Genomic DNA, 11330 nt, shown 5'->3' with positions numbered 1-11330 from the left:
GGTCATCTCTTGAATATGCCTTTTAAATAAACCATGCCCTTCTCACGAGCTGAAACTCCTTCCTCATCTGCTCAACTTGGCTGATCAATCCCACCGAACAATGATCTTTGATAGCGTCTAGTCTTCCGCCACTATCATCTTTACCTTAATTAGCTCCTTCCTCATTGCTCGCCTCCATATCAAGGGTTTAGCATATTCACACATGACTTCCGCTCTTCCAAGATGAGGAACACTAGAACTCGAACTCTTCAATGGAAAACAATCTTCAATTACGCTAAGGGCCTCAATGCAGTGATCCAAAACCAGTTTTTACGAATGTCTAGAACAGTTATTGTAGGAACCAGGCCAACGCTAGCAAGGTCAATGCAAGAGCAAAATGTCAGCAATGCTGCTTGCCCTTGGCTTAGAGTCATGATCCCTTCAAACCTTTAAACAAGAACATGAAGCACATCATGCGTGGTTTGCTTTCATTTGCGGTAACAATGGTGGCAAAAACTCATAAGCGGACACGCTCCCCCCTCTCGGCAGCCCCCGAAGAGCATTTTGTACCAAACCCATCACCACCAAAGAGAAAAGAAAAAATACCAATGTTCATGAATCAAAGCAAGTAAGGTATAGTAAATTGGTCGATGCAGATAAGGAAAAACAAATGAAGGATGATAACGTCAAATTCCAACGTAAATATTCTCTTATCATAGGTTGCTTGGCCTCATAATCTGTTGATCACATTTTCTCCCCTTTTTAGTTTGCTGCATAGCTTTCATTACCGCATGGCAACATCCATATTACGAAGTTACTCAATGTCTAAGGAAGTTATTTAACCTGGACACAAGATGTAAGGTGATCATTCTACCCATTTTCTATCCCTCCCAGAAAAAACAGACAAACACTCTCATTTCAAATTTTACATACTAGGTGATGTCATAAACTATAAGTGCTCCAGCAACTCCTCTATACTAAGATCTAATGATGGATCTGAAAGAATTCCTGTCCTACTTGTAATGGAAAAAAAAAAAACATTCAAACGAGTCATGAGCAATGCTTGTGTAAACATACGCACATTTATATAGTGCATTATCTCAAATTCAAGCGTTTCTGAATTCTTTCACAAACTCCGTACGTATAAAAGTAAATAACTGGAAATGTGGAGAAATGGGTTCCATCTCAAGCACTCTCTGCTAGCCAAAATGGAGAGGGAGTAGGTGTCACTGGCTTCTCTCTGCATCTCTCTGTCTTTGACATGCTTAATGGCACATGTTATATCAATCATGTTCAAAGTTTTCCTATTGACTTGAAGTAAAAGGTACATCATGTCCCTAAACTAGGATTGAGTTTCCCACAATGACATATGTCCTACCATGATAAATCTAAACATAGGCCACATATAACGGGTTTGAATTGCTAAAAAATACAGGCTCAACTTTGCAGGTTCATCCCACTTAAATTTGCTCAGATACTTGATATTCCAGAGATCATAATAAAATGAGGATCCAACCTCATTGGGATTGAACCTAATCACAAGCAGAGGGAAATGGGTGGCTCCATACCTATCGATGGCCTTAACCACCTTGTTGGGATCGAACCTCCTCATCACAACCACAGCATACACCCTAACGACAACAGTCCCAAGACAAAGAGACGGGCCATATATGTGAAAAATTGGCAGGACAACCAAATACACATTCTTGGAGTTCGGGTAATCGTACTAAGAAACTTCGAACCTTGCAAAGAGCTCGCACATGGCGATGGAAATTACCATGTGTGAGCACAACCCATTTGCTCACGGCCATAGTGTTGGATGAGTACACTATAGACCCAGCATAGAAGCACCAACGGTGAATGCGGGGCGGGATGAGGAAGCACCAGAAGCACCAGTGATGTGCTGGAGGCGGTGGATCTGAGCTCGGGCACCAACGCGGGCTCTTGGGAGGGAGAGATTTTCGAAAGAGGGCTTCATGCGGCTTGAGGGACTGGCGATAGCGGAGGCGGAGCGATGTGCCAAGGCGGCGGATCTAAGCTCGGGTGCAACAAGCGGGCTTTTAGGAGGGAGAGATTTTTTAAAGAGGGCTTCGTGCGGCTTGAGGGAGTGGCAATGGCGGAGCTCGAGATAAGACGGGTGGGCTCCTGAGAGATATTTGAAAGAGGGCCTCGTGCAGCTTGAGGGAATGTCTCCAGGACAGCAGGGGCGTCGTGCCGGATGCAATCGGCGCGGACTTCGTGCGGCTTGATGGAGAAGACAGAGAAGAGAGAGGGCACTTCAAATTCGAAGGGCGGGAGAAGACAGAAAAGGACGCAGCGATTAATGAAGAGAGAGAAGGAGAGAGAAGGAGAAGGCAAAAATTTGGCTACAAAAAAGCGGGACCCAGGCTCGACGTGGAGCCACGTGGCGACACGTTTTGCATCCTGATTGGGTGGGCGCACGGTGATGTGGAGCGTCCGGCCCACCCAATATTTTCTCACGTGCCATGAGATAGAGAAAGAGAGTATGCAATGATCATGGAAGCACATGTTGTGGAGTCGTGTAAAATGTGAGGTGTGAATGTAAAACATTATGATGAAATTGCAAAGTAATAGCGCACAATTATTAATTTTGTCATTGAAGTGTCCTCTCCTTTGTTGAAAGAAGGGACTCGATATAATTCAAACTTTAGATCTCAAGTGAAATGAGGGGGAGTTGTCCGATCCTTTGCTCGTGAATTATGAGAAAATGAATTAATCCAAAATTAAGGAGAAATGGAAAGATGCATTCATAGGTACACATATGAGAAATCATACGAATAATTTAGGATTACTTTTTGAAAATTTGATGAATTAACAGTAAATTTATGAATACATGATCTCTATTTTCTACCATGCAACTGTAGATTCTTCCATTATTAATTTCACTTATTTCTAATGAACACGTTCCAGACAACACATGTCACTAGTATAGGATAGTAGTAGTTTACAATATCGGAAAAGTCAACCTTCTTCAGCTGTCCTCATTCTTGAATTTTCTACTCTCTTTCACTGTGATGTGATCCCAAAACCAATTGCCCTTGTAAGGAGGACTGTAGATTCTTCCATTATTAATTTCACTTATTTCTAATGACACATGTAGAGAAAGTGAATGGATTTAACACTCAACACATTCTGAATTCCAACCCAAAGGGTCTCATCTTTTCTTGGATGATGCTATTGACGGGCTGCGAAGAAAGTCCACCATGGAAGGAAGCAAGCACAAGTGAGATGGTTGACCGTTTTCAATCACCCACCTCCATGTGGCTAGGGTAGGACGATTTCCTAAAAAGCTTCTCTTTTACTCAATGATTTTGTTCCAGTAATTTGTAGGGCGGATTTATTGACCTCAGACCCGCCCATATTGATATTCGTCCTTCTGTTGGACTGGGTTGTCTTGCCCAAGCTACACAAGTTAGCTATCTCATCTAGATAGAATCACACCTCCCTCTTTCTTCCTCCTACGAGTAAGTGCTTCTCGCCTTTCTTCAACCTCGCCTTATGAAAATCTCGCCCCAGCAAAGCATTTGTGCTTGTTCTTTCCGGGCAAGAGGCATAGTGCTCTAGGGTGTCTTTATGAGCTTGCAAGATGACTGTATCAGAGCCGTTCATGTCTGTACCAAGTAAATAACGACAAGATTGTTATGCATTTCATGGCGATTTGTGGAGGAAAAAGCTTCGTGATGTGATCCATATAGGTTTGGAGTAGACAGTTGTGCAAGTAGACAAATGGAAGTTATGGCCGGGAAAAATCGACATGAGGGACCAACCTTATTGTCCAGTATGGTGCTTGATGTGACCCGGTCGAACCGGATGGTTTGCCTTAATTAGCAAATGAAAGCCGGATGGACCCTACGATATTGCTTCTTCTCATAGGAGCGCTCAAACGAATTCTAGATTGGCATGATGAAGATATTTGTTTAAACGTTAAGGTTCATTTGACTTCCTATAGGAGGCGAGCAAGGGCTTTTGATTGGAAGGATGGTTGATTGGGAACCAAAGTTGTAGTGAAGGCAAAGAAGAGGAGCCAGGAACCCTCTCGCTTTGCGAGGAAGGAATTACTTCATCTGCTTCCTCAGGATAGTGTTCCATGGCGGTAGAACATAGAAAAGTGGAACGTCAACTGTTGTTCATAAGCGCCGGTTATCACTTTCTACTATTTTGAGTAGCTGGTGCATCTCCACGATTGACAATTCCTGGAAAGACATCAAAAAATGAAAAAAAAAAAAAAAAAAAAGGTGTTCATCTTTTCATCTGTTTCAGGTTACAAAAATAAATACTCTCCTTTTGAACTCGTATCAAGTCCATCCCAAGGCTGGATCCCTTCAAAAACTATAATCTGTCTACCCTTTTTGCAATTTTCGATATCGTGAATTCGAAAAAGCTTCTAATATTTAATCTTGCTTGGTATGATGTGAAGCCAATTAAATATAATCGGATTTGTAATCTAAATAAAGGAGGAGAGAAGATCCACAAACAAACAAAAAGTAGAAGTATTTGAAATGGAAAGAAATCTAGTGGAAGCACATGGTGTCAAAGGATCTGGGATAGATGGAATATAAAATTGTAATTGGTGTTCTTTTTTTAAATTAAAGGTTGATATGGTATTGAAAATTCTTGGAAAGTTGGGACTTGCTCTGCCATTTGGACATCCATTAAATTCTGCATATATCTTCTACAAGTTATGCATTTGGAGTATATGATACTGGAATTTTCGTGGGCTTTGGAAGAATCACATGATTCACGTTGTATGAAAAGCAGGTTTAGTCAGAATTATCATCCGATTCCTTTCCATTTTCTGACACATCAATGGTTTATCTTAATCAAACTTAAGTTATGTCTCCTAATTTTCATTTTCGTTTACTTACCAGATTGGTTGCTGGGTATAGATTTTGAGTGTTCATCAAGAAATAGCGGCAGGATCAGAGTAAGTCCTGAAATTGCTTCAAGGTTGTCAGCTCTTATACCTTAAGACCTGGTTTAAAAATTACTTATGTTACGATTTGTCATAATACTTGGTGTTCCCTATTCGCCCCTCATGCATCACGCACGCCTCCTCTTTCCCTCTTCTCGCTTGAATTAGCAGCTCATCGGAGGTAAACCTAATTGCCTCTCGCCTCTGAAGGCTCGTTTGACTGTGAGTGCCTTTTTCCCTCTCTTGCCTCAGACAGCGAGTTACGTCCCTCTCATTTGACTCTTAGTTGTTGGTAAATTGTTTATAAAACAAATGTCCCATATCGAAAAGATGTGAGTGCGCGAACAAGATTTAGTACTAGCCGACGATCATTATTTTATTTATTGAAAATTCAGATTTATTTTTATAAAAATTAATTATAAATCTTGTTGAAAGCAGTGTAACTGTTCATGAAAATGCGGTTATTTTTATTTATTATTTATTTAATTCCGAATTTTTTTATGTATTTTCAACGTAATTTTGAGACATACTTGTTCGTTGCATTTGTTCTTTTTTTGCAACCTTTTTGAAGAGTTGTCTCTATTTAAAAGACAAAGATAAGTATGTTTGTTTTGAGATCAAACTAACTTTTTCTTTCATTTTTTTTTCTGTTTTCTTTCAAAAGAAACTATAACCATTGTTTATAATTATTTCCCATAAGAGACCCTAGAAAAATATTAGAATTGCTATCTAGTATTCTCATTTGAGATTTTGTTGCATCTTGGAAGAAATTTGCCGGTGATAATTAGCAACATTGTGAGGCAAATAAATTCTTAAATAAAGTGATATCACCTAAAGTATTTAAGTCTAAATTCAATACATTTATAAATAAACAACTCAATAGGATGTAAAATTCGGAGCACAACCCAAAGCAAGGCTCTGCGTACGCCAAAAAAATGGTGATTGTAGTGGTATCGAATTTTACAAAAATATTTGGTGTAGAAACTCCTCTTCTTGCTTCATCCCCAATGGGAAAGACGGAGTCGATATAGGTCTCTTGGATCGTTCTTTCTTTTGATTTTAGAAATTGGGAACGGGTCCTTTTGGTCGTACGAATCGGACTAGGAAGTAGGAAGGAGGAAGAAGAGGAGGAGGTGGAGAAATAATTGGTCCTCTATTAGGTCAAAGCAAGAGGTATCTATCATGGGTGCCTCCTTCGTGCTCACTGCATTTCCACAATAGTTATTGCGGTCCCAATTTGCGCATATTGGAATTTTATTTCTTCGTATGGTTAAAATTTCTTCATGGAAACTGGCTCTTCTTTTATTGGATGTAAAATTCTGACGCTTGTCAGTCGAGAAGTTGCAAATTGTGTCTTCTTATGGTCTGCGGCTCTTCTTTTATTGTGACGCTTGTCAGCTTGTGCGGCTCTCGCTCCCTGTTAAAGAAGACCCCCCCTGTTCGGCTCTAGTAAGTAGAAAAAAGAAACCTTTGCTCTTTTTCCCTCATAGACAAATAGATATAATAAAAGAAAGCGTACCCCTTATTTCGTCTTTTAGCGGCGGGGCTCTTCACCATCAAATTGTGGAGACTTATCAAAACCGGATTGGGTCCTGAAGCTAGAGACATAATTTAATGATAAAGCAATTTCATTTCATGAGAAGTCTTAATTCCTTCATCCTAAGAAAAAGCACCAAATTTTTGAGGAATTGGATTGTTTGATAAGTATTTTAAGTAGATACTCATTGATGCCTTAAAAGATATGGAATAGTCTTATCATCGGCGAAGATGGAACATTAGGATTCCGAAAGTGATTTTACGGTGATGTCAAAAGCTTAGCAAGAAATGAAATTAATGTAGCTAAGTAAAAATGTTTCATGAATTATAAAATTCCTTCCTTCGTCTAGGAGTTATTGCCTTCCCTTGTCCCACTTCCCACTCTCAAGTCATTCCCTCTTTTTCCCTTTGTTGGTTCATTTTCTATGGTAAAGAGGGGAAAGCTGTTACCTTTTGACACAATCAGGAGTCTTTAATTTGAACCCAAACAAAGCAATGGCCAAGTCCCCCTGCAAGGTACCGATGACAATCTGTTTCACTATAAAGAGTCTGGAGCTCTGTGTTTTCATTTTTCATGGACGATCACATGTTTTTTCCCCTATATTTCTTTTCTGCTTATGGCCTTCAATGTCGGTGATCATCAAATGCCAAATTCTCTTCGCCAATCCTGGTGTTCTTCTCTTTATGGAGAAAGTATAAAATGGTCATATATCATGGTGGTTAGACATCACCATGTTATAAACTCATAAGATATATATTTTGTACTGAAAGTCAATAAAAAAAAAAAAATCAAAACTTAAGTTCTGTGTTTTCTCCCTCATCTTCCTCCTCTGTCTACTGCCATCTCCTTTATTTGGTCATCGATGAGTCACCACCGGTGCTGCGTCACCGGCGCATCACCGTCTACCGCCAACTCCTTCATTCGAACACCACCGCTTATCACCGGCGTCATCGCTCGAGGCCTTCCATCTGCACAGCACCGTCTTTGCTCACGGCCTTCCATCGATGAGCCAGGGCCTCAGATTTAAAGCTCGTCCTGGAGATGGAACATCAACGAGTCCCTCCAGATCTCCACCATCTTATCTCAGATTCACCCTCCTCTCTCGATGCAAACTCAACCCAACATCGATCCACTCTCTCGCTCACTCAAAGTTTATATTTTTATCCCCAATCCGATGCGTAAATGAAGGCTCCGACCACGTGTCGGTGACCCGATCGAGACCCAGATGGGGAAAAACTTCCGACCTGGTATTGCTTGTTGCTTGGGCTGATTATATTGGCCATGGGTCTCACTCTCCAGCTCAATGACTTGTTCTCTCTCTTCCCCCACTGAGGAAGCTTCATTCTGAACAGAGAAAGGAAAACGGAGGATGTTTCGTCCTATGGACGGAACGGTGCTTTATGGATGGAAGGCCTGAGCGACGGTTCGTTCGACGAGCAGTAGTTGCCTCGGACGCAGCCGTTGACCCCGCCGATGACCGAATGAATTAGATGGCGGTAGACGGAGGAGGCAGATGAGGGAGAAAACACAGAAGTTTTTTTTTTTTTTTTTTTTTTTTTTGGTCAAAAAAGAGATTATAGCATTTTCATTCAAGTAAAAGTTTGGATAGTAGAAGGAGGAGTTGAGAACCAAAAGACAAAGGACAAGAAGGGGATAACAAACCCAATTAGCTGGAAGGGCATTTCTCCCGGTGGGCCTTAACAAATCTAATTTGCCACTTTGTTGCATTCTCTTCAGCAAGGGGTTATTTTTAGATTTGGAAAAGTTTAAGTTTTAACACGTGCCTGCACTTCACATATCAACGCATCTATTTCCCGATTAACTTGCGGTGTACTTTCCACCAAAGCCTTCGCCCATTCCAAGTTGTGTGACTCCAACTCTAACTCCATCTCCTGTTCTTCTTTCCCTTCAAAGTACTAAAGAACCCGCGAGCCCACCAAGCTCGATTCAGTTCGTCGTACGATCGCGCTAAAAATTGCACGGGTCCGAGGAATGTTGGGGCGTACCCGGTCGGTCGATCGATCAGTCGAGTCACGCCACTCTAGACAAGCCGACTGCATTGGTGGGTGCGTTAAACAAAGGATCCACAATGGAGAAAAATTCTATATAAATACTTAGGAATATCATTTTTTTCAAATAAAGACTTGAAGTCCTCGACAGTTGACAAGATATTCCAATCAATCATGAGCATTTTCACTCAAATACAATTTGAACTTAAATTTCAATTAAATTAGATTAAAATTTTAGAAGGATTAGAAAAAGCAAAAATACAAGCGGAGGCATGTGTGTTTCTTTTTTTTTTAAAAAGTTTTTTAAGGAAAAAAAAAAGAAAAAAGGAAAAAATTAAAAATTAAAAAAGTGAAAATGCCCTTAAGGTTAGATGCTTCTTTAACACTAATGTAATCACTTCAAATCTTTTTATTTGAGATGATACCCACTTCGATTTTTTATTTGATAATAATAGGGCACTTCAGGCCTTAATTTTAAATTATGTCAACCTTAGATCTTTATTTGAGAAAATGATAGTACTTTGAACCTTTATTTAAAATTATTCTAATCAACTATGAGTCCTCAAGCCATTTGCTGCTCTTGTAACCGACACTAGAGATTTCGATCGAACAGTTTTGATTTCCAATACATTGTACCTAATAAGGGTGAGCGGTCCTAATAGTGTGGTTCATTGGACCCCGATTCTATTGTAAAATTATGTTTAACCCTAGATCTACGTTATAAAAAAGAAAGCGCAAAAAATAGAAGAACCTAAAAAGTATGTGAAAGTAAAAATCAAATATGATTACATGACAAGACAAATAAATTTAATAAGTGATCAAATACTCTTATTATAGATTTTGCGATGTCTATAAGCTCTTAAAATGGATGCTTCCGGTCAGACATAGACAAGAAGTGACAATTACAATGTTCGAAGGAGAACAACTGCCTAAAAATAAAGATCCTATTTACTCTTGTCAACGAACTTCATAAAAGATGTATATTTCACTTATGTTGACTAGTAAAATCATTGGTCAACTTTCGAGTTTAAAAGTCATTACCAAGCTCTCATCGGATGCCACTGGATGCTATTTTTACATAATTCACATTTTTATCGATCAACTAAACCCTTATGTTTTAACACTTTTTGTGAGAAAAGTGTTAAAAAAGTCGTAAACCTTTTACATCTGTGCCAATTTAGTCATAAACTTTTTTTTTTCGTGTCAATTAAATCATTAACCTTTTTATGTTGTGCGAATTTAGTCATTTCCGGTTAATTTTGACCGAATTTTGCTAACTAGATGTCGGCCAGCTGATATAGCCTGATTGACGCTGACGTAGAGAAATTTTAAAATTTTAATAATAACTAGATGACAGCCGTCGAGGTCGACCTCGACCTCACCGGCCACCTCGCCAGTGGTCGCGAGGATGAGCTTGAGCTGGCCTCGCATTGGGCTGGCGAGGCTCGCCCTTGCTTCCCAGGCCTCGAGGGCAACCTCGCGCCAAGTGGGCGGGGCTTGACCCTTGCCGCCTAGTACGAGGCCACCCTCACGGCCACTGGCAAGGTGGCTGGCGAGGTTGACCTTGATCTCGTCGGCCGTCACCTCTGGCCGGTCACCAAGGTCCGACAATCGACTGGAGGAAGAAGAATGAGGAAAATGAAAATAGAAAAAATAATATTATTAAAAGTTGTCTACATTAACGCTGATCAGATCACGTCAGTCAGCTGGCGTCCAATCAGCAAAATCTGGCCAAAATTGGCCGAAAATAACCGAATTAGCACAATGTAAAAATGTTTAGGACTTAATTGGTATCAAAAAAAGGTTTAAGACTAAATTAGTACAAATATAAAAGGTTTAGGATTTTTTTAACACTTTTCCCACTTTTTCGTAATTCACAATTTTTTCCAACGGTCACTCGTCCATAATTTATTCATATGTTAGCAATAATAAATTCCGATTTGTTCATTTTTTTTTTAACGTTGAAATATCTTTTTGTCTTTGGCAAGATGCAAACGAAATTGGCAAGTAGACCGGGAAATATCAAATTAAAGTTGTTTTAGAAAGCCATAGAGAAATAACCCTAAATAGAGATGATTGGAACCATTGATGTTCCTATTTGGTCATTGACTAGGATTTCTTTCCTTATATTGTCATCGGCTAGGATTTCTTTCCTTATATTGTCATCGGCTAGGATTTCTTTTCCGAATTCTTCGTGCCATATCTTAATATTAACCTGCACTTGATGCTTTGAATTAGACATCTATTTCAATCAGAGTCCTGCTAGACGTGCCATCTTGTTTGAACTACGATTTCACAAGTAGGAGAGATGTCGGGCATGTCATGTTAATCGTCGCTCGTCTTTCACGAATTGAAAACTTCGGCGCAATAGGGGCCAATGTTTGTTAGACGGACGACCGACGATTTCATGGGGGGAAGTACGTGGTGCTTTTATCCGAGTCCTAAAAACGGGCCCTAAACTCGACCAGAGTACAGGCAGGGTCGGATACCAAGCCTAGAAGTCCTTAGGCTGCGTTTGGTTCAGCATTTGTAATGGGTTTTGAGTCCAATGCAAATGCTGAAAGCCCAAAGCTACTTGGAGAAAATGCAGTTGTGTTTGGTAAAAAGAATTTTGCAAATGAACTTTGAGTTGAATGTGTGTTTAGTTAAAAAAAACTTTCACAAGGGGCTTTGATGGGTATTATTTTTTCTTTTTTTCTTTTTTTTTTTTTTTTTAGAAAATTCAGCTAAACCCTTCGGAGGTCGGACCGGGGGGCAGCTCGACCTCGAGGAGGTCACCCGGGCGCTCGACCCCGGGGTTGCGACCCGGGCGACCATCGCCGGGTCTCGGTCGCCGACCCTCGCGGGTCTCGGCGAGGTCCTCGGCCGCAGA

The sequence above is a fragment of the Eucalyptus grandis genome, chromosome 10, assembly GCF_016545825.1.
Source record: "Eucalyptus grandis isolate ANBG69807.140 chromosome 10, ASM1654582v1, whole genome shotgun sequence".
Lineage (NCBI taxonomy): Eukaryota > Viridiplantae > Streptophyta > Magnoliopsida > Myrtales > Myrtaceae > Eucalyptus > Eucalyptus grandis.
The sequence above is the reverse complement of the archived record's forward strand: the minus strand, read 5'-3'. Positions refer to the sequence as shown.